At 40.6% G+C, this 20,811-nt stretch overlaps 3 long non-coding RNA genes across 5 annotated transcripts; 1 reads left to right on the top strand and 2 right to left on the bottom strand.

The window, feature by feature from the left end:
* Positions 1 to 190: 190 nt before the first annotated feature.
* LOC138224227 (uncharacterized) lies at positions 191 to 20,081 on the bottom strand. 2 transcript variants are annotated; one of them, XR_011182603.1, is made up of 11 exons: positions 19,710 to 20,081; positions 19,498 to 19,571; positions 19,242 to 19,294; positions 18,633 to 18,706; positions 18,437 to 18,481; positions 2,618 to 2,702; positions 2,365 to 2,418; positions 1,773 to 1,849; positions 1,551 to 1,634; positions 1,282 to 1,335; positions 191 to 657 (listed from the first exon to the last, which is right to left on the bottom strand). It is a non-coding gene; the product is annotated as an uncharacterized lncRNA (long non-coding RNA). The 2 variants fall into 2 exon arrangements; XR_011182602.1 differs by having other exon boundaries at positions 18,652 to 18,706; positions 19,710 to 20,078.
* Positions 4,871 to 5,865, top strand: LOC138224208 (uncharacterized). 2 transcript variants are annotated; one of them, XR_011182564.1, is made up of 3 exons: positions 4,871 to 4,906; positions 5,246 to 5,332; positions 5,676 to 5,865. It is a non-coding gene; the product is annotated as an uncharacterized lncRNA (long non-coding RNA). The 2 variants fall into 2 exon arrangements; XR_011182563.1 differs by lacking the exon at positions 4,871 to 4,906 and adding an exon at positions 4,921 to 5,010.
* LOC138224323 (uncharacterized) lies at positions 7,212 to 8,514 on the bottom strand. Its single transcript, XR_011182784.1, has 2 exons — positions 8,418 to 8,514; positions 7,212 to 7,402 (listed from the first exon to the last, which is right to left on the bottom strand). It is a non-coding gene; the product is annotated as an uncharacterized lncRNA (long non-coding RNA).
* Positions 20,082 to 20,811: the final 730 nt, after the last annotated feature.

Raw genomic sequence — 20,811 nt, 5'->3', positions numbered from 1 at the left:
GCTGGGAGTGAGGGGGCTTGGCTAGAGCTAGACCCACGCTCCCTCCTAGGGACCCTATTCCCCCCCAGACTATCTAAAAAGGCGGGCGTCCTCGCACTTTTCCAGGTCAGTGCGATGGGTTGTCGCCTTGCGGTGCGTGGCGCACGCTGCAAGACAACCGTTCACACCTTCGAAAATACAGGACAATGGAGACAATGAAAGGAGTTTTTATTGCAGAATTCACAGCAAATACAAAAGCAGCAGTCAACAGAAAACATGCAGGTCAAGAACAAAATACAGCACTGAATCGGGACATTACAGATCAAGCAACTGGTAACAAAAATCAAATGTAACAAAAAGCACACATTGTCGAGAATAAATTGCTGGAGATCGTCGGAGCGCAGAGAACCAGGAGCCGCAGCACATACAATAGCAGCAGTCAGCAGGAAACATGCAGCTTAACAATAACATAAATCGGTATACAAAGGGTACACTACAGATCAAGCCACTGGTAACAAATACAGCACTGCATCGGGACATTACAGATCAAGCCACCGGTAACAAAAATCAAATGTAAGAAGCAGCACACATTGTCGAGAAGAACTTGCCAACGCTCGTCGAGTTGCTGGGGTGGAGCTGGAGAGGAGATCGCCGGAGCGCAGAGAACGAGCCGCAGAACTGTAGGCAAAAGAAAAAGGATCAAGTTAACGGAATATCGGACTTGTAGAATCGATTCACTTGAAGTTCTGAAGTCTTTTAACTGATAGTTATAGAAACATGCTCAGATTCTATAACAAACCAATAGGCAACTTTAGGAACAAAATCAGATACATCCCAATCCCACTACTTCAGGATATCGGACTTGCAGAAACGATTCACTTGACGTTCTTAAGTCTTTTAACTTAGATACGCTACCTTAATAAAGAAATATAAAAAAAACTCAAATTAAACCAATACATCTCAGTCCTACGAGTCCAATATTTAGAAAATACGTTCAGCCACATAGAAATCCAATGCTACTTGTCAATACAAGACCAGGTAACACAGCGTGTATAATATTCGAATAAACTGCTTTAAAAACCATCGATAAAATGTGTTGGCATTATCTATCTTTACATAATGAATTCAAAAGATGAATAAATGTATCATAAAAAAGAACCAGCGCCTTAGAGTTTACTCCACAAAAGCAGAATGAAACAAAAAGTTATCAAGTTGGTATAAAACTGTTCTTTTGTTAAAATGCTTGGAAATACGTGTTGTTTTACACAAATAGTGTTAGCGGAATGTAGAAATACAACTTACCTTGGAAAAAACACTTTAATAAGTGGAGGTCCGTTCTTGAAATCCTTTTGTCTCCTGGAGAAATAAAGAAAAACTTACGAATTAGTCAATTTCATCTTTACAACATTTGATCATTTCTGAGCGGTAAGCGTTATTATAGCCCGAATCCGAAAAGCAGAGATTAAACAGCTACTGACTTTATACAGCAAATGTTTGAAAATAAATTACAGCCCTTTTTCGTTAAAGGAAACAGAGTTAGAGATACCATATCTTAAATAAAACATGCTTACATGAAAGGCAGTATAAAAACGCTGAATCCAGATCTTTAAAACTTCGAGAGCACGCTCAAACGGACAAAAGACTCTTTCGGCGTCCTAAAACACAAATTAAAGTGAAACAAACGCAAATAACAAAAGTTGCAACGACAATACATTTTTGTCTAACTTTTCTCAAATTGAAATTTGATTTTTTCAATTTAAAATAAGAAAATTAGAAATAAAACGCAAACGCACCTCACGCCGCAGAAACTCGCCCCGCCGCCATCTTGCCGGGCGCACCTGTGGAGCGCGGAGAACCAGGAGCCGCAGAACTGAAGGCAAAAGAAAAGGGATCAAGTTAAGATATCGGATTAGGAGAATCGAATCACTTGACGTTCCGAAGTCTCAACGACTTAAATAAGTTGCCCCTATAAAGAAATACACAAACACGCTCATGTCAAATTGTCTAAAAAAGCAATAGGAAACTTCAAGAGAAATCACAGATACATCCCAGTCCCACGACTCCAGGATTTAGAGAACACATTCAGCCATATAGAAAAATCATTTTTGAAATGTTACTTTATACATTCAAGATCAAGTACCACTTATGGCGTGTACCATATTAGATTTAACTCCCCGCATTGAAAAGAATCGTGGAAATGTTTGTATTATCCATCTTTATCCAATGGATTCAATAGATGAATAAAAGAACCAGCGTTTCGAGTTTCTTTTTCGATGCAAGAAAAGCACAATAAAACGAAAAGAAGTTATATTGTACTAGTCAGCACGTGTTTTATCGGGTTACACAAGTATAACATTACAACGTATAGGTAGGAATATAACGTACCTTGGGAAAAACACGTTCTTAGCCGGAGGCCCGTTCTTGAAATGCTTTTGTCACCTGAAGAAATAAAAAACATACGAATTAGTAAATGTAATCTTTGCAATATTTGATAATTTCGGAGCAGAAAGCGTTATTACATTGGAATCCAAAAAGGAGAGAATACACAGCTATTGACTTTAGGAAGTAAATGTTTGAAGATAAACTACAGCTTTTTTTTGTTAAAAGAAACAGACCTTATCTTACAAAACATACTTACATGAAAGGTAGTATAAGAACGCTGAATGCAGAGTTTTAAAACTTCGAGAGCACGCTCAAACAGACAGGACACTCATTTCGGCGTCCTAAAACACAAATTAAACAAGAACAAACGCAATTAACAAAAGTTGCAACAATAATACATTTTCGTCTACCTTTCCTCAAAGTGAAATTTGAGTTTTTGTATTTAAAATAAGAAAATTAGAAATAAAACGCAAACGCACCTCACGCTGCAGAAACTCGCCCCGCCGCCATCTTGCCAGGCGCACCTGTGGAACAGGTGGACGGGGCGTGTCCGCTGAGGAAGGTCACTCTGGGGGCGGGCTCGGCTCCTGAATGACAGCTGTGCACTCGGTTACAAGGGCTCAACACTGACGTTACTGAAGCTAAATAGAAACTTGAACTCACCAAATCATAAATTTAGTATTTAAAGGCTAAGGATTTTCAGAGAACCCAATACAGTGACATTCCCCTACAAAACTGTTTGCCGGACTCGTTTATCTTGCGGCCAGCTGGTCGAATCAAGAGAAATGTGCTGGAGAGAGACCCCTGTTGCTCCTAGTCAGGACTGCACCTCTCTCTCACTGCTAGTGCCACACCTGTCCTGCAGGTGTCTCAGTGGTATAAGGAGCTGCTTTTTCGAATTGAATTCCGATCTATGCATTTATAAAGGTCTTAAACCCCCCATTTTCCCTGTTTTGGAAGGCCCCGAAAATGGAGCCCCCCAAAACGGCCGGCGTGGTAGAGAACAGCCTCCTTTACAAACTCACCCCGACAGCATGAGAGCTTCACCCGGGGATTAGGTCTCAGACTGACGGGGAGGCTCGGGGCTCGACTTCAACTCACACGACTCTCCGGGAGTCGATCTGCTCTCTGAACTTTAGAAGTGTCCGATGGTTCAGCCCGCGGAGCCACCAGGCCGGCCACGCAGAATACCGGCCATGTACATCTCTTATTCAGACTAAAGCCAAGTCACAGCCCCGAGACGAGGAGGTTCCACCTGTTCACTCGTTTTCAAGCATTAAGGCAATTAAGATGCTCTTGTAATGCGCTTTTCTTGCCTATTTTGCGACTTGACATGACTTGATTTTCTTTTCGAATGACAGTGAAAAATAAAGTGTCAAAATATGCAGTTGCGGGAGCCTGTATGTTATGTTTCAGACGTGAAGTCTGAGAGGTTAAAATGCTGATGTTTTTATTTTTTAAAAACAGAATATCTGGAATTCTAAAGACAACTTTAGAAAAAAAAACTATATGAACGATTAAATTCATCCAAATGTTTTATACCCCAGCTCGTGCCTGGACAGAGTATCCCTTTAGTTCCTTTATACCAGTAGGTGTCACAACATAATATATTTAATTGGGCGTTTGACAAGGTTCCGCATAGAAGTTTAATCCTTCAGTTTAAAGATTTAAAAATCAAAAGCAATGCATGTAAATAGAATGTGAACTGCTGTATGCATAGAAAACAGAATAGTGATGAGGATATAATAACTAGTTTTGAAATCAATGGAGCATCACTTCGCTCCTTATGATAACTATCAGAAAAGTTATTGAATACACTATAAATTAAGAAAGTTATTGTAGTCAAGTGCAAAGCGTACAGGTGGTAAAAATGCTGTCTATGAATATCAGCCGGATGGCAGTGAACTAGTGGAAACTGCGCGACAGGTATTCAGTAACTTTATATTAACTCATAACTGTCATCTCTAAGAGAGAGGTGCAAATTCATTTTGAATAATTATAAAAGTCATTACAATTAATAATACCGTGTTAACAGTGAACAGTGTTGGGGAACCACAGTCAATTTGTGACGTACAGTAACCACGGGTGAGATTGACTATCAAACACAATATAATTCTTACTGCTTGATCCAAAGCCAAAAGACAGGAATTCTGAAACACTTTCTGGCGCAAGGTTTACGCTAATTTCTAACCTTTTACTATTTATGATCTGAATCCCTGCAGATGAATAATAGATTTTGAATTGAAACCAAACTGTAAATGTTCAGTTGAAGTGTTTTCAGAATGGTTACTTCATCAGCGGTTCAGTTAAAAGTATGGAGTGGGATTGCACTCCAAATTACTTGTGTCTGAAAGACTGTGGGCTCCAGGCCGAATCCAGGATCCAGTCCTTGATTTAGACATTTCCAAATAATTAAAAGACACAAGTCAGGTTTAATTAATCTTATATCAGCCTTCAATTGGTCTCCTTTAAAAATTGTATTAGCAGCTTTTGTGCGTCTTTGCCTTTTAAATAGCGGCCTTGCAGCTGCAGAAAAATAATTCCGGTGCGTTTCGTTTAAGTTGGGTAGCAGATTTTCGAACAAAGTTTTTTCCTATTAGGATAGGAACAGGTCAAAATGAAATAAGAGGAGGCCGTCTGAGCTTCAAAGTAATTAAGAAAGCGAATTTGTCGCGGCCACGAACTGGATGTTAGAAAATGACTTCTAGCATTCAATGAAATGTTGAATTACGAAAGTTGGTGGTTTAGTTTCTTCTTTAAAAGGAAGAGAAACGCAATGTATCGTCTTTATCCCTATACGACATTCCTACCTAGACCTGACCAAGCGTTAGAAATGTTAATCGTGTTTCAGCTGATCTCTTAATCATTTTTTTTCCCTCTCTAGCCCCCCTCTCCTCTACAACCGTCTGGACGCCGAAGCCCAGAGCTCCCGTGTAGCGTGAGACTGGACAGAGGAGCTGTGGTTTCAAAGGTGAGAAGAGGCTTATCGAGCCTTTTGCTTTCAAGTTTTTTTTTTTTTAAAAAAGCTTTTAAGTTTTGTACTTGGAGGAATCTCGGTTCCAGTTGACTTTTCTCAATATTTAAAAGCAGTATCATATGAATTTATTGGAGGGTGGGGAAAAATTACCACGGAGAAATGAAGCAAAGCCGCATTTTACCCGTCCTGACCGCTTAACACCTCCCCGCGAATGAATAAACAGCTTATTTTTCCCTTCGGAAAGGGGTGCTACCTTTGTATAGGCTTAGGCGAGAGGCCAACACTTGTGACTACATGAATTGGAATGCGAAACGTTTTTTCTATCCTGTTCAAGCAGCAGGTGATCCCGGAGAACAGCCGGACTCACCGTCTCTCCGGCCGGCTGTCCTGACAGAGGAGCGCTTCCTCTCCCGGGGGTCCAGACTGCGGACTGCCGGAGCGAAGTCCGATACTGCATATCACCTAGACTGTATCTTCTTGTTCACGGTTCTGCAATAAACGAGTGTGTCCTTGGATGGTTTCTTAAACGTGTAAATGTCAGGGTTGGGTTCGGGTAGCTGTAGCGAAGAGCGAGTCTCCATGTCTCGTCATCCTCGCATTTCTTCAATGAGCCTTCACGTCTTTCCTTTGCCCCTGCAGGGTGTTCCGAGTGCCTGTTGCTTGTGCATCTATGCCTAGGGTAGCTGCTGCAGGAGCTTCTTTCCTGCCACTCGCTTGTAACGCTCCAGCTGTTGCTTGAATGTACAGAAAGGCATGCGGCCTGTGGATAAGCAACTGCCTACTAACAAAATGATCTTGCATAATTACAGGTGGTAAAATAAGCTCATTAGACATGCTTGACTTGCTTAATAGCACAGCCCCCAATTGGTAGAGACCGTTCATGGCCAAACTGATGCTGGCAGTAATAAAGATCTAGCACAGCAGCTACAGCCTTGAGCTCTACTCCTGTCAGGTACAGGGAGGAGTCTAGTCCTGTGTGCAGCTTGACTCCTGAGGCACTGGCAACTCAGAAAGGATAAGAGACTCTAATGTTAAGCATGAAGTGCTTTGTGTAGAAATGTTCAATGTGTCATTAGAAAGAATGCAAGAAAGAAAAGCTTAATGTTCTTTCCTCTGACTGAGCCCACGGTAAGAAAAATGATCCCACTAGTGTATGAACATATCAGAGTGTCCTGTCAAAGAGCATTAGATAGTTAATTAGAACCCATGTGCTGCTATAACACACACCCACAATCTTCTGTGCAACACTACATCTCTGAATGCTGTTCCATATTAAAGTAGGCATTTTGAGGGCAGACCCAAGAATTGAAGCAATTTAACATTTAAAGATGAAGATATGCATATTCTGAAAGGAAGAAGCACTCTGAAACTCTTCATGCATTTAACGATCAGTCAATGACAGAAAACCATTTTTGACATTCAAGGAATTAACTTTTAATGTGCATGAAGTAGAATACAGCTCAATAGCTCTTCACAACAATATTCACTGTTCACTACTTTAGGAGAAGTATCCATAAAATGAAAGTCAACCTTAATGTCTCTCCACTTCTGCTAGATATCTGTATAGTACCCACAACAGAGACACAACCAGGAAGAAGCTGGAATTTTACCCAGAAAAGAAAAATTTCATAATGAAAAGCATTCTAAGTGTGCTTAGTAAGCCAGTTTACATTTTCTTTTTTTCACAAAATGAAACATGAAACACCAAACTATGAACTGATTCTTTGAAATCCAAGAGACATAAAGGGATACAATGGTTGACATTTGCAGAGCTATGTTACTGAGCACAGAGAATGCACATCAAGCGATACAATGATCACTATCTTGTTTTCTTAGCAATTCAATCTTTTTCATATCAACATTGGTTAAAAAATAGGAATCTGATTTTTTTAATTCCCTGAAAGAGAAAACTCTGCATCAAAACTTTCTCTTAATGATGTAAGAAACCACTGTTAAGAATGACCTCTCATGCTGGTGAAGCTGCAGACTGTGTTGACTGTCCAGGTGGTCCTCATGATCCCCCCCAGCTCAGGGACTCAGGGGAAAGGCCTGTGATCGTCAGCACTGCTGAGAATTGAGAAATACAATCAGAAATCATTGGAAATGCAATAATTCTTCCATCAACAAATATGAAAACAGACTTCGCTATGTGATGAGGCTACTTGGAAACAAAACTGCTATGTAACCTTTTCCTGTCCATTTAATCAAATAGTAATTGATACTGGAAAATCATTATAAGCCTGAAAATCAGTCTGTTTCACACAAGTAAAAGTTAACAACCTGCCCACCGTCCCTTCGTATTACTCAGATAGTTACTGGCCTTCCCCAGGCTAGTTTTACACTGCCACAGAGCACCAATATACTGTATATATACAGACACGTATTTAACTGCAGATACAAATATACTTCTCAGGGTTCAAATCAAGTAATGACAGGTTTTCTGTGGAATGGGGCGTCAGCAGCAGGGAGGGACAGTTGCTCAAGACCAGAGGATAATATAATCAATACAAAGCCTATTGTTCAATCATTATCTATGATGAATGATATAGCTGTATGTCAATGTGTGTACATTATTAGCTCAAATAACTGTGATAAATACAAACTGGCAGACAAACCTAACCCAATTAGAGCAGTCTTAAATAATAGTAAAAGTGTCAGTGATGGATTTGCTAGGACAAAGTGGCCCTAAAATCATACCATTCATGTTCATAAAAAGCAGTATAAGGTAAGGCTGGACTTGACATGTTTAGTACAGTAGTAAGTCCAGCAGCATTTAAAATGACCTGTTAGCAATACTGAGTCCCAGATAAAACTCCAGGAGTACGAGTTGAAATGACCTGACTGAGCCCTGTAGAACCTAGGATATTGAAAGTATACTTCAGGAGGCTTTGGTATGGAAACTGTGGGCCACAGGGAAGAGTGTCACCTACTCACTGCTATTTAAAAACTGACAGCAGCCATGCAAAACAGAACACATTTTTCCATAAAATCTTAGCAGGTAAAATCAATACATTCAGTTACAGAAGACCTTAAGCTGTTAAATGACCTCTTGCAGTTGCGCTGATAAAGTACTTCTCACCCCAAGAGGAGCCCGGCCCCTCAGTGCAGCAGCTGCTCCATCAGCACAGACCAGCTGGAGGAGTGAGAACAGACCGCGAGTCAATTCAACAGGTGATTTCGGGAGGCCCGACTGTTCTGCAAGAAATAGGAAAGTGAATTTAATGTCAGGCTTTCCATTCAAAATTGAAAAAGCTAGACTTTGATTAAAATGTGTGGCACTTAGGTAATACGTATTCCATGAAAACTAAATGAAAGTGTGATGCCGTGGGGGTTAGAGTCATCTGTCGGGTCGATAAGTAGATGGAACGTGTTAAGCCCACTTAATCTTTCCCTTTGTTATTGTCCTCTTTCAGTCTCTTCTAAAGAGAACCATTCATTGAATAAATGAATGAACCTTTATTCGTCTTGCACATCAAGAGCTCATGAGCATATAACAAGAATTCAGCACTGCAACAACAGTACAATACCATGATACAGAACAACATTTAACAACGTTGCTCTGCCAGAACTCAGTCCAGTATGATAAAACTAAAAGCAAACTATAAGCTAGTAAAGTGTATAAAAGAACAACAGTAATAAGATCCCTACGTCCAAATGATCTTTTCGTTGTTCAACAATTGAATGTCTTCAGGTATAGAGAGAGTACATGCTCTCTCAATCTCAATATCCCCCTGGGAAATTTTTAGAATATCCCAGAGGGTAGGATATTCTAAAAAGAGCTGATGAGAGGAGTCATCTAAGATTTTATGTGTAAGATTAATAATATGACTCTCTATTAGACGTATAATAGACATAGAACATACTGTATATTGAGATTTGTGAATATAGTCACCAACCAGTTAGAAAATGTTCTATCCACACAGTAATTATACAGTATGATGTACTCTCATTTCCAAAGTTTTCCCTACCTTCCCTTGCCTCAATACTATTAAATGCAGATGAGGAGTCAGCAGAAAGTACTGTATGTGCACATAGGATGATAGAGTTGCTTGTACTCTTGATTTAACAAGGCAACATTCTCACCTTCCACTCCTCGTTTCACTCTAATGAAATCTGATAGGGGTCCTCGAGTGCACTGTTTCCAGAACGAAGATGGAACAAAAGCTTTTGTTCACAACATTTCTTTGCGGCTAAAACTAATGCTACTGGACGACAATCTTTGAATTCAGCGGGTTTTGTTTTTTTTCAGGTATAGATAGAATTCCACAAACTCGGAACTCGAAATACATCCAGTGATGTCAGAAAAAGTTTACAGAACACAAGACTTAGTTGTTCATGACATTAGATGGACATATTATTAGATTAAGCCAGATCTTAAAGAAACAGACAGGAGTTCCAGATGTGGCGAGTTATAGGCGTGTTAGATCAAAAGGTCTGTTTTTTTACCATCTTATACTGTCTATAGGTTTCTTGCTTAATACTTTATTTTCTTTACTTCTCTCTGCTTCCCTTCGTTTTGCTATGGTTTAGTTTAATACAAAGTCTTTGTTTTTCCTTTCTGTTCCAACACATTCTCTATGTCCTTTTTGAAATGGGAAATCACATACTCACCAAATACAGTCGGCTGTAGTTTGTGTGCAGCTTGGCTTCAGTTTCTACTCTCTGTCATCCCTGGGTTCAATTTATATGGCCTGCAGGTTGGAGCACACCTGTGTCTTGTTTCACTTCTTTCATCGTGGCATGTGTTGCAGTACCTCTGTTCTGTCATCTTAATGAGGTCAAAAGTCAGTGAAATCTATGACACTCGTCTTAAAGTACCTCTCATTCAGTACAGTGCCTGTAGTGGCATCACAAAAGTTATAAAAACAGAGATGCATAGTACAGAATAAAGTGATGAGAAACCAAACATCAAAAGTTTACCTTCCATGAAAAACCATTTTACAGGAACATTCACACATTCTACCAGTGAAGCAGGTGGACAGAGTGATACTTGGAGAATCCAGTTCACATCCAGACACTGTTGGAGAAGGACAGTGGCCCCATGATCATGACAGAGACAAGAATACACAAGGGAAGAGCTGTTACTTTACAAAGTGCTTGACGTCTGGCAGGGTGTTTTGTGCAAAAGAACGTGGACTGTAAAACACAGGCTGTGTGCCGGCAGAACCGAGATATTCCTACCTGCATTGTGTCAGCTGTGTCCTCCAGCGACCTCAGAGTGCAGGATCTCTCCTTCCCAGAAGAAGAAACCATCTGGTCTGGAATTAACCACACTGCACACACTCGATTAAAACTGGATAGAGCCCTCTCATGAGCAACTGAACACTAATGAGTTTCAGTTTCTCTCATTAGAAAGTCAACATTGCCACACGTATAAATTCTCTCAATTCACATGCACGCTCTTGGTGCAAATCTTGGCATTCTGCATGAACATCCTGGCCAAGCTATGCTCAATCTTCCTGTTATGGAGGAGTCTGGGTTTTCTTAATTTCGTGTCTTGTGTTTGTACTGTGGCTGTATCCCAGGACGTCCAAGGGACTGTTCCAATTTTTTAATTTCTGCATGAATGTCCAAGCCTGCTTCAAGTGTAGGCGACAGCTGACATCGTTAAATTGTTTTTATGAATTAATAACGGAACTAGGGTAAACATGCAAAAACATTTTATTCATTTTAAACATTTCTTAGCTTTTAAATGACGTACTTCTTACTTATTTTTCAATGCATTTACTTGATTTAGTGTTAGTTATACATTAGAAGTTACAGTTAAAAATCTAAAACAGTCTCTCCAGCTTCAGTGACCACAGAAACACTGACTGAGTCCTACACTGTTAAAATTACGCGCAATATGTACACACTGTGACGACCGCACCTCTCGGTCACAGTAACACACAGCTCAAGGCTCTTATCTCTTATTGAAGTTAAACCGAAACCGACGAGTTTGCACTAAAAACAACGTCCACAGCGGACGAAAAAAATATACAAGATACATACGAGAAACTTTTATACGCATCCACATACCCACACCCACAACATTTGCTAAAGGTGGATTCTGTTATCAAACATGATAATTATAAGAGCTCTGCTTTAACTCGTTCGTGGTCATTATAATGCTAAGAGTATTTATGAAGACGTAAAAATGTCCCAGAGGACAGAAGGTTGCCTTCTATTTAATTTAAACAAATTGTGTCTTTGTAATTCTACTACTTCTGTATTTTCAGGCACGTCAAACATATCCTCTTTCAGAGAGGAGTGTATGACGATTTTCAAAGAGGTATGATGATCGTCATCTACCCTTCTCACGGGTTACCTAGAAAGCCATATGATTGGCTGATCAGCCTCCTTACATTTGGCCAATAGGAATTGAATAGACGCCTCCTCTTATTGACCAATAGAGACAGCTCTTTAGTTTATGAACAACTGACCAATAAGAAAACAGGTGCTTTCGCCACCCAGCAGACAATCGAGCGGCTCTCCGGCTTCTGAGCTTTGTCCAATAAAAACACCTTACCTCTTCCGTCAAGAAGCGGATGTGGAAAAAAATAAGCAACAGTATTACTACCCCAGAGCCTGATCTCTCATTAAGCACGTCTGCGTCTACTCATGACTGATAAAGAACCTGGAAGTCCAGGCTGTTACAGGAAGAAACCTGTAAGTGGTGCTCTTCCATCTTACCCCCTGCTGTCAGAGGTTCAATCGTTTGGATGACTTGTTTAGGCAAGGTCCATAACGTATTAAATATAGGGATTTTAACCCCTGAGTCCTGGGTAAATTCCTGTCTAGACAAACAACCTGGGCTTCTTAATGGTTCTCATTCACTTAATTTCTCATTTTTCTACCTAGTCGAGGGTATATTGGCACATCTCATCAGATACTGCTGCATTTCGATGACAGATAAACTCAGTTCCTGCCAATAGGTCCTTTCTGTAGGTGGTGCTTCAGTTTTGTGCAGTAGTGAAATGATAATGGGATAAAACCCTTTCAATTATGAAGATTAGACTATTAGGTTCTGAAACGTTAATACATTCCTGCATGTGAAGTGACATGAAATCCCCTGCATTCTGCTTTGGTTAAATTACCAAGTCATTACAGGTGGGTAGCTACATCAGCATCTGTAGGCTGCAAAGGAACAAGTTATAGGTTTATTGCATGCTGAGAAGACTCCACAGCCAAAATGTTATTTCTTAACATGAAATAAACCTATTACTTGTTCCCAAATAATTACATGCCTTCCTCCAGCTCCACAAAGCTGAATGTGAAGACATTAAGCAAAATATCTATGGATGTACAGCAACTCTGCCATGTATCACACAGCAGATACATCAAATAAGTAACTAGAATACATGCATGCATGCTATCATTGCACTTCAGTAGCACAGCTGTACATGCTCTAGATTAAGCCAAGACTCTTAACCTTGCTTTTGGGGAGCCTGAGCACAATAGGTGCTACACGTGAGTATTGGATTACTTAGGGACCTGGAGTAATTGCCCAAGTGATGTAAAATTATGAAAGGGTTGCAACAAAAACTAGAAGAATTTAAGTGAGCAATCTAGATTACAGAATGGCATATTTGCCACTCAGTGCTCCTGAGGAGATAGGACGTGACTCATGACCACCTTCATTGGTGGCTTTCAGGATGAGATCTGGAGATCCTGCCTTCAGTCCAGCCTTCTGCAGAAAGGGAACCTTTAAAAGTTGAAGGGTCCCAGCCAGGCTCATGGCAGGATCCTTACACATTGAGGAAGGCCAGTTAAGCTACTCCACACCTTTGGAGAAAGAAGCTGGCATAACCATCTCGTTTACTACAAGGTGGGATTTGTCTCCAAGAACAAATAGTACCTTCCCCTCATTAGCCATGTTAAGAAACATTTACCACCAGGTGGCCCTGTTGCACAAGAAAAGCTGACCCTGTAGGTACCATGATCAAGTACTGTGCTACCACTGATCTTCAGTTGTCAAAGCAGAGATTCAGTAGGACCATGGCACTGGAGGACAGTTCACTGAAATTAATGACTGTACAGAAGACTCCTGGTGACACCTTCACTTTATTTTACAGACAATACAGTTGTTACAAGATCAGGGTCAAGGACATGACAGAAGGGTAGAGGATCAGCATACAGACCAGCTTTGCTCCACATCACAGATGCCATATTGAGGACACTAAATTCCTGGTGGAGAGCGGGTGCCAGTCTATTCCCCCTCCTCATGATCAACAGGGAACCAGGCAGGAGAAAAAGGTACAGTGCACCTCCATTTCTTGAAGGAAAGTAGCTACATGACCAATTCCCCATACTACATGCAGTGGGCTCTCAGGATGAGACATCACCATTACACACTTGTCAAGTTAAGATATTGAGGTGAGGAAGCTCACTGTAGCACAAAAAGGCTGGGGTGGTAGACTGATGCTTTTATTCAAGGTACCTTCAATTTCAACAGCTGAGCCATGTACAGCAGTGCCCTACCTGGGATGTCAGCACAGGGATCTCTCCCCACTGCCTGTGCAGCAGTGTCAAGCTGGGTTTGCAACTGGGCTCTTCCTGGTATACCACTTTCCTCAGGACCCCACAAACCTAGCCCATTGGAAAGGAGCTCTTGTAGAATCTCATCTTTGCTGCAACAACATACAGAATGATCAGTTAGCTTCAGTAACAGTGTTCTAATTAATTTGTCCAAGCCATTTGACCAAACAAAGAAATATACAGCTCACAATTAACAATTCTCATTTTCTCTCCAATTCAAAGCCCACACTAAACATTTTCTGCTCAAGCTTCACTTTTATAGGTCTCCTCATAGATTAAATGGGCGTGGCTAATTCCATAGGAACCAATCGCAAAAGCCCTACAATCCTCATGTAGAATGCCCAGGTGGGTCCAGCTCAATAGTGCACACCTGTTTCCAGATCACTGCCTGCTCAGAAGCCATCTTGGCTCAGAAAAGCACCATAGCCTGGGCTTGAGCCAAAATGTCAGGTTCCTACAGAAGCCTTTAGATAGGTAAGACTTTATGGATCCCGTAGGGAAATTGATGAAGGCATACTTTGAGGTATTCTTTTACATTGCTTTGAGAAATGTGTCCTTGAATGTTATCAGGAGTGTGTTCTTCTATTTCAGAAGTAGATTAAGAGAGAAAGATAATTATTTGATTATGGTTCCTGTATATACCTTATATTTGTGATCTTAACTCTTAAACTGAACTCTTCCTACGTCAAAATGCTTGTCGATGCCTGCTGTGACAGGAATGGTGTTCTCAGCTGATGGATCGCAAAGGAGAATGAAATGAGAAATGAGGTTGCATTGAGGTTGAGAAATTTGAATTCAACTGAATGTATTATGTGCTTCAGTACAGTGCATTAGTGTTGACAATTATGCTAATGGCTTAAATAAAATCAGTTGTTGTAAAACAGTGTGAACTACTTTGATATGAATCAAGGGAAAAGATGTCATGAGGAAGTGTATTTAAAAGTTCTTTACACCAGGAGTTGTAGGAGAATGGCACAGGTGATCCAGCCATTTTGTAGAGACCGGCAGCCTGTCTTCTTTCGAGCAATGGCTGCATGAGATTATCAAATCAATCTAATACAGGTAACCAAAAGGGCTACATGGATTGAATACTGTCCTCTCATTTGAGTTTTCTCATGTTCTTGTAACTTCATAAATGAACACATCAGCAGAATGTCTAATAAGAAGTACAAAGGTAGTAAGTTATTGATGAAAACATCTGACTTCTTGATGTATCCTTAAGATAGATCAGGTTATAGAACAGTAAGTCTCCTGCAAAGAACTTTAGACCCCATAGCTCCACTACATATTTCTAAATTCTTTCATTCACATTCCTGTGGCTCTCAAATACTAAGGATTAAATGTGCAAACTGTGATTACTCAGATGGCCATGAAAAAAAGGATTTTGAAACTTGTAACACATAAGGGTTTTTTGTAAACATGCTCGATTTCGTCCACATGTTTTTATGTGGAGCCACGGAAAAAGCTACCTGGCCCGTAAGTCTGTAGCCACGCCCACTCGAATGACATCTCTCGCAGGCCACGCCCCACGCACCTGTGCGCCAGGTTCTGCTGGAGAGAGCGGAGCTGAGTGAGTTTGTTCCGCGTCTTTTGTGATTCTTTTTTTATTTTTCTTTTATTTGAACGTAGATAAAATTAAAATAAATTATATAGTCTAAGCTTCGCAGGAGAAAGGGGTAAAACACGTATTTTCGTTGGGAGCTAAGTAGCATGTTTTAATTTAAGCTTTCTCTTTTACACTGCTGCATTGGCAGAACGAGAATGCCGCGTTCCGTCTGTTCCTTTATCTTAATGTTTTATTTTATCAAACACTTCTTGAACTTTGTGCATTTATCCGAACCGAAAACAGCCTACCTATAATTGTGAAGTTTTTAATCTTTGAAACATTTATGTTCTTATATTGCTGGTAAAAAATTAGCTTCCAACCGATACTTTTCTGTGTCAATGGTCTTTAAATTCTAAATTCTGCTTTTTTGTGTTTTAGTTAAGTGTTTTCGGGGAGGACATGAGTCGCACTAAATCATGGAAGTATAAACGTAAGTATAATCATTTTATTCATTTCTCTACACGAGAAACCCTTGGTTTTCATTATCTTTAATTGCTCGTTTAAATACATGTTCTTGTGTTTCCAGTTTGGTGTCTTCGAACAGGACACGCTTGACTCAGCTGCTTGGATTATCTATTTAAGTGAAAACCTTTTTATTCGTTTAGACGTATCGTTTTAAAGTACAGTTTATACTGTACCTCCCGAAAATTGAAACGAACATAAACTAAGACTTGCATTAATCACGTGTTATCTAAGTTGTTTCAGAAAAATAATATGTAATCTATGTGGAAATCCTAACAAATAAATTAGAATGTGGTAGTTTCTATCTAATCGAGACACTGTTATTATACCACTTGATATAATAATGTAAGCACAGCTAATACTGATTTCTGTTTTGTAGGAAATGCAACGAAGGTCCAGTCTTCATTCCGGTCGACAGAAGCCTCGGAGAAACAGTAACGTCCTGTTTGTTTCTGTGTTTTTCATTGTAGTAGCGTGCAAATGTTTTCTTACTCTTTTGACACTTTGTAATTGAAATGCATGTCCATTTTCACTTCGAAGCTTCTGCATCCGACGTATTGTAATGCTTTGTTTTGTATGCCATTTTCGCTCAATAAATGGTTGATTGAACCTTGATTTTGTTCTTTCATTTTTTTGTGCAGAGTTCTGTACCCGCTTGGCCCTGAAAATCCCCGATGGTGGTGAGTTTTTTGGCGGAGAGATTTTGGTAACAGTTTGTGGCCGCAAGGGGGCCCCCTATCGCTTTTTGACTTGAAAAGGTCAAAGGCTACCCCCTTTTTAAGCGTGTCCAGATTTTCCCGCCAAAAAACTTAGTATCTGGGGTTTCTCTCGGGGTCTGGTAGCAATCAAGCCGAGCCTCGCCCACCCCCCCTCATTGGAGAGGGGTAGGCGGGGGCTGGCTGGTGGTGGCTTTGGTCCCTGCAGAGAGGCAGGTCTCCTGGGGTGTGGACTTAGAAAGCTGTGACTGATGGGCTGAGTCCGCCCTGGGTGCCTCCTCTCTCTCGGGCCGAGGCCATCTCCAGCCTGCCTTCCCCTCCCCCCAGGGCTAGACCCACGCTCCCTCCTAGGGACCCTATTCCCCCCCCAGACTATCTAAAAAGGCGGGCGTCTTCGCACTTTTCCAGGTCAGTGCGATGGGGTGTCGCCTTGCGGTGCGTGGCGCACGCTGCAAGACAGCCCTTCACACCTTCGAAAATACAGGACAATGCAGACAATGAAATGAGTTTTTATTGCAGAATTCACAGCACATACAATAGCAGCAGTCAACAGAAAACATGCAGGTCAAGAATAAAATACAGCACTGAATCGGGACATTACAGATCAAGTCACTGGTAACAAAAATAAAATACAAGAAAAGCACACATTGTCAATCAATTGCCGGAGATCGTCGGAGCGCCGAAAACCAGGAGCCGCAGCACATACAATAGCAACAGTCAACATGAAACATGCAGGTTAACAATAATATATATCGGTATACAAAGGGTACACTACAGATCAAGCCACGGGTATCAAAATAAAGTTCAAGAAAAAGCACACATTGTCAAGAAGAACCTGCCAACGCTCCTCGAGTTGCTGGAGTGGATCGGAAAAGAGATTGTCGGAGCGCAAAGCAGCAGGAACCGCAGAATTGAAGGAAAAAGAAAAAGGATCAAGTTAACAAGATATCGGACTTGCAGAATCGATTAACTAAGTTCTGAAGTCTATTCACTTTACAAATAAGATGCCTGAATTAAGAAACATACAAACACGCTCAAATTCAACAAGAAACCAATAGGTAACAACATGAGAAATCACAGATACATCCCAGTCCCACTACTCCAATATCTAGAAAGTAGCTTCAGCCTATCATGAATAAAAGAATCCATAAAAAAACAGCGCTTTTGTATTTCCTATTTGTATTCAGCAAGAGCACAGCTAAACGAAAAGTGATAACTTTAAAATAAAACCGTTCTGGTGTTAAAAAGCTGTGAAATACGAGTCGTCTTTAATACACAAATATAAACAGTATAGCAGAAGATAAGGATAAAACTTACCTCGGAAAAAACACTTTCTAACTGGAGGCCGGTTTTTGAAATCCCTTTGCCAACTGGAGAAACAAGAAAACATACGAGTTAGTACGTTTAATCTTTTCTAAGGTGTATCATTCGGGAACAGAAAGCGATATTATAGCCCGATTCCGAAAGGCGGGGATACTAAATTAGATACAGTTACTAACTTTATACAGAAAATAACTGAAGATGAATTACAGCTTTTTTGTTAAAGGAAATAGTACTAGATATACCATGTCTTTAAAAACATACTTACATGAAAGGCTGAATGCAGACTTTTGAAACTTCGAGAGCACGCTCAAATAGACAGGACACTCATTTCGGCGTCCTAAAACACAAATTCAACAGAAACAAATGCAATTAACAAAAGTTTCAACAACAATACATTTTGTCTAACTTTCCTCAAAGTAAAATTTTAGTTTTTGCATTTAAAATAAGAAAAGTAGAATTAAAACGCAAACGCACCTCACGCCGCAGAAACTCATCCCGCCGCCATCTTGCCGGGCGCACCTGTGAAATCAAGAGTTCTTATTTCACAATTCACAGCAAATACAATAGCAGCAGTCTACAGGAAACACTCAGGTTAAGAATAAGGCAAATCGGTATACAAAGGGTACACTACAGCCACGGGTATCAAAATAAAGTTCAAGGAAAAGCACACATTGTCAAGAAGAACTTGCCAAAGCAAGACGAGTTGCTGGAGTGGATTGGAAAGGAGATCGTCGGAGCGCAGAACTGAAGGCAAAAGAAAAAGGATCAAGTCAACAAGATTTGCAGAATCGATTCACTTGAAGTTCTGAAGTCTATTAACTTTTTTTTAACAAACTGCCCCAATAAAGAAATATACAAACATGCTCTAACAAGCCACTAGGTAACTTTTAGTGTGGATCTCAGATACAACCCAGTCCCACTACTCCATTTAAAAAAAAATACGTTCAGCCTTACGGAAGAACCATTTTTGAAATTCTACTTCTAAATTTAAATCAAGCACCACTCATAGCGTTTATCATATTCGATTTAACTCCACGCATTGAAAACCTTCTTGCAAATATGTTGGTATTATCCGTCTTTACCCAATGGATTCAATAGATAAATAAAAGAACCAGCGCCGTAGAGTTTCAATTTCGATTAAACAAAAGCACAAGGAAAGGAGCAGAAGTTATATAGTCAGTATAAACCCGTTCTGGCGTTAAAACGTCGGGAAATACGTGTTGCCTCGTCGAGTTGCACGAATTCCAACAGTAGAGTGCAAGGTAGAAATAGAACTTACCTTGGAAAAACACTTTCATAACTGGAGGTTCGTTCTTGACATGTTTTTCTCACCTGGAGAAATAAAAAAAACATACGAATGATTAAATTAAACCTTTACAATGTTTTATTATTTCGGAGCGGAAAGCGTTATTATAGCCCGAATCCGACAAGCGGAGATTTCACAGCTACCAACTTTAGAAAGCAAATGTTTGAAGGTTAACTACAGCCTTTTTTCGATAAAATAAACAGACCTTATCTTATAAAAACATACTTACACGAAAGATAGTATGGGACCGCAGACTTCTAAAACTTCGAGAGCACGCTCAAACAGAACATTCATTTCAGCGTCCTAAAACACAAATTAAACAGGAAAAAATTAAATTAACAAAAGTTGCAACAACAGTTCATTTTGTCCAACTTTCCTCAAAGTGAAAATTGAGTTTTTGTATTTTAAATTAAGAAAATTAGAAATAAAACGCAAACGCACCTCACGCAGCAGAAACTCACCCCGCCGCCATCTTGCCGGGCGCACCTGTGGAACAGGTGGACGGGGCGTGTCCGCTGAGGAAGGTCACTCTGGGGGCGGGCTCGGCTCTTGAATGACAGCTGTACACTCGGATATAAGGGCTCAACACTCACGCTATGAAGATAAATAGAAACTTGAACTCACCAAATCATACATAAAGTATATAACGGCTAAGGATTTTCAGACAACCGAATACAGTGACATTCTCCTACAAAGCTGTGCGCTGGATTCATTTAGCTTGCGGCCGGTTGATCGAATCAAGAGAAATGTGCTGTAGAGAGACCCCTGTCGCTCCTAGTCAGGACTGCAGCTCTCTTTCACTGCTAGTGCCACACCTATCCTGCAGGTGTCTCAGTGGTATAAGGGGCTGCTTTTTCGAATTGAATTCCGATCTATGCATTTATAAAGGTCTTAAACCCCCCATTTTCCCTGTTTTGGAAGGCCCCGAAAATGGAGCCCCCCAAAACGGCCGGCGTGGTAGAGAACAGCCCCTTCTACAAACTCACCCCGACAGCATGAGAGCTTCACCCGGGGATTAGGTCTCAGACTGACGGGGAGGCTCGGGGCTCGACTTCAAGTCACAAGACTCTCCGGGAGTCGATCTGCTCTCTGAACTTTAGAAGTGTCCGATGGTTCAGCCCACGGAGCCACCAGGCCGGCCACGCAAAATATCGGCCATGTACATCTCTTATTCAGACTAAAGCCAAGTCACAGTCCCGAGACGAGGCGGTTCGCCTGTTTACTCTCATTTCAAGCAATAAAGCTACTGAATAGCCTTTGTAAAGCGCTTTTCTTTTTTCTTTGCGACTGGACATGACTTGTTCATCTTTTCGAATGACAAATAAAGCAAAATGTGCAGTAGAGTTGAGGGAGCCTGTATTTCGAGTGTCAGACGTGAAGTCTGAGAAGTAAAAATGTTGATGTTTCTTATTTTTTAAAACAAAATTCTAAAGACAACTTTAAAAAAATTTACACGAACGATTCAGTTAATCTGAGTGTTTTATACCCCAGCTGGTGTCTGGGCAGAGAATCACTTCAGTTCCTTTATACCAGTGCGTCTCAC

This window comes from Lepisosteus oculatus, chromosome 19, assembly GCF_040954835.1.
Source record: "Lepisosteus oculatus isolate fLepOcu1 chromosome 19, fLepOcu1.hap2, whole genome shotgun sequence".
Taxonomy (NCBI): Eukaryota; Metazoa; Chordata; class Actinopteri; order Semionotiformes; family Lepisosteidae; genus Lepisosteus; species Lepisosteus oculatus.
This window is presented reverse-complemented; position numbering and strand designations above follow the sequence as displayed.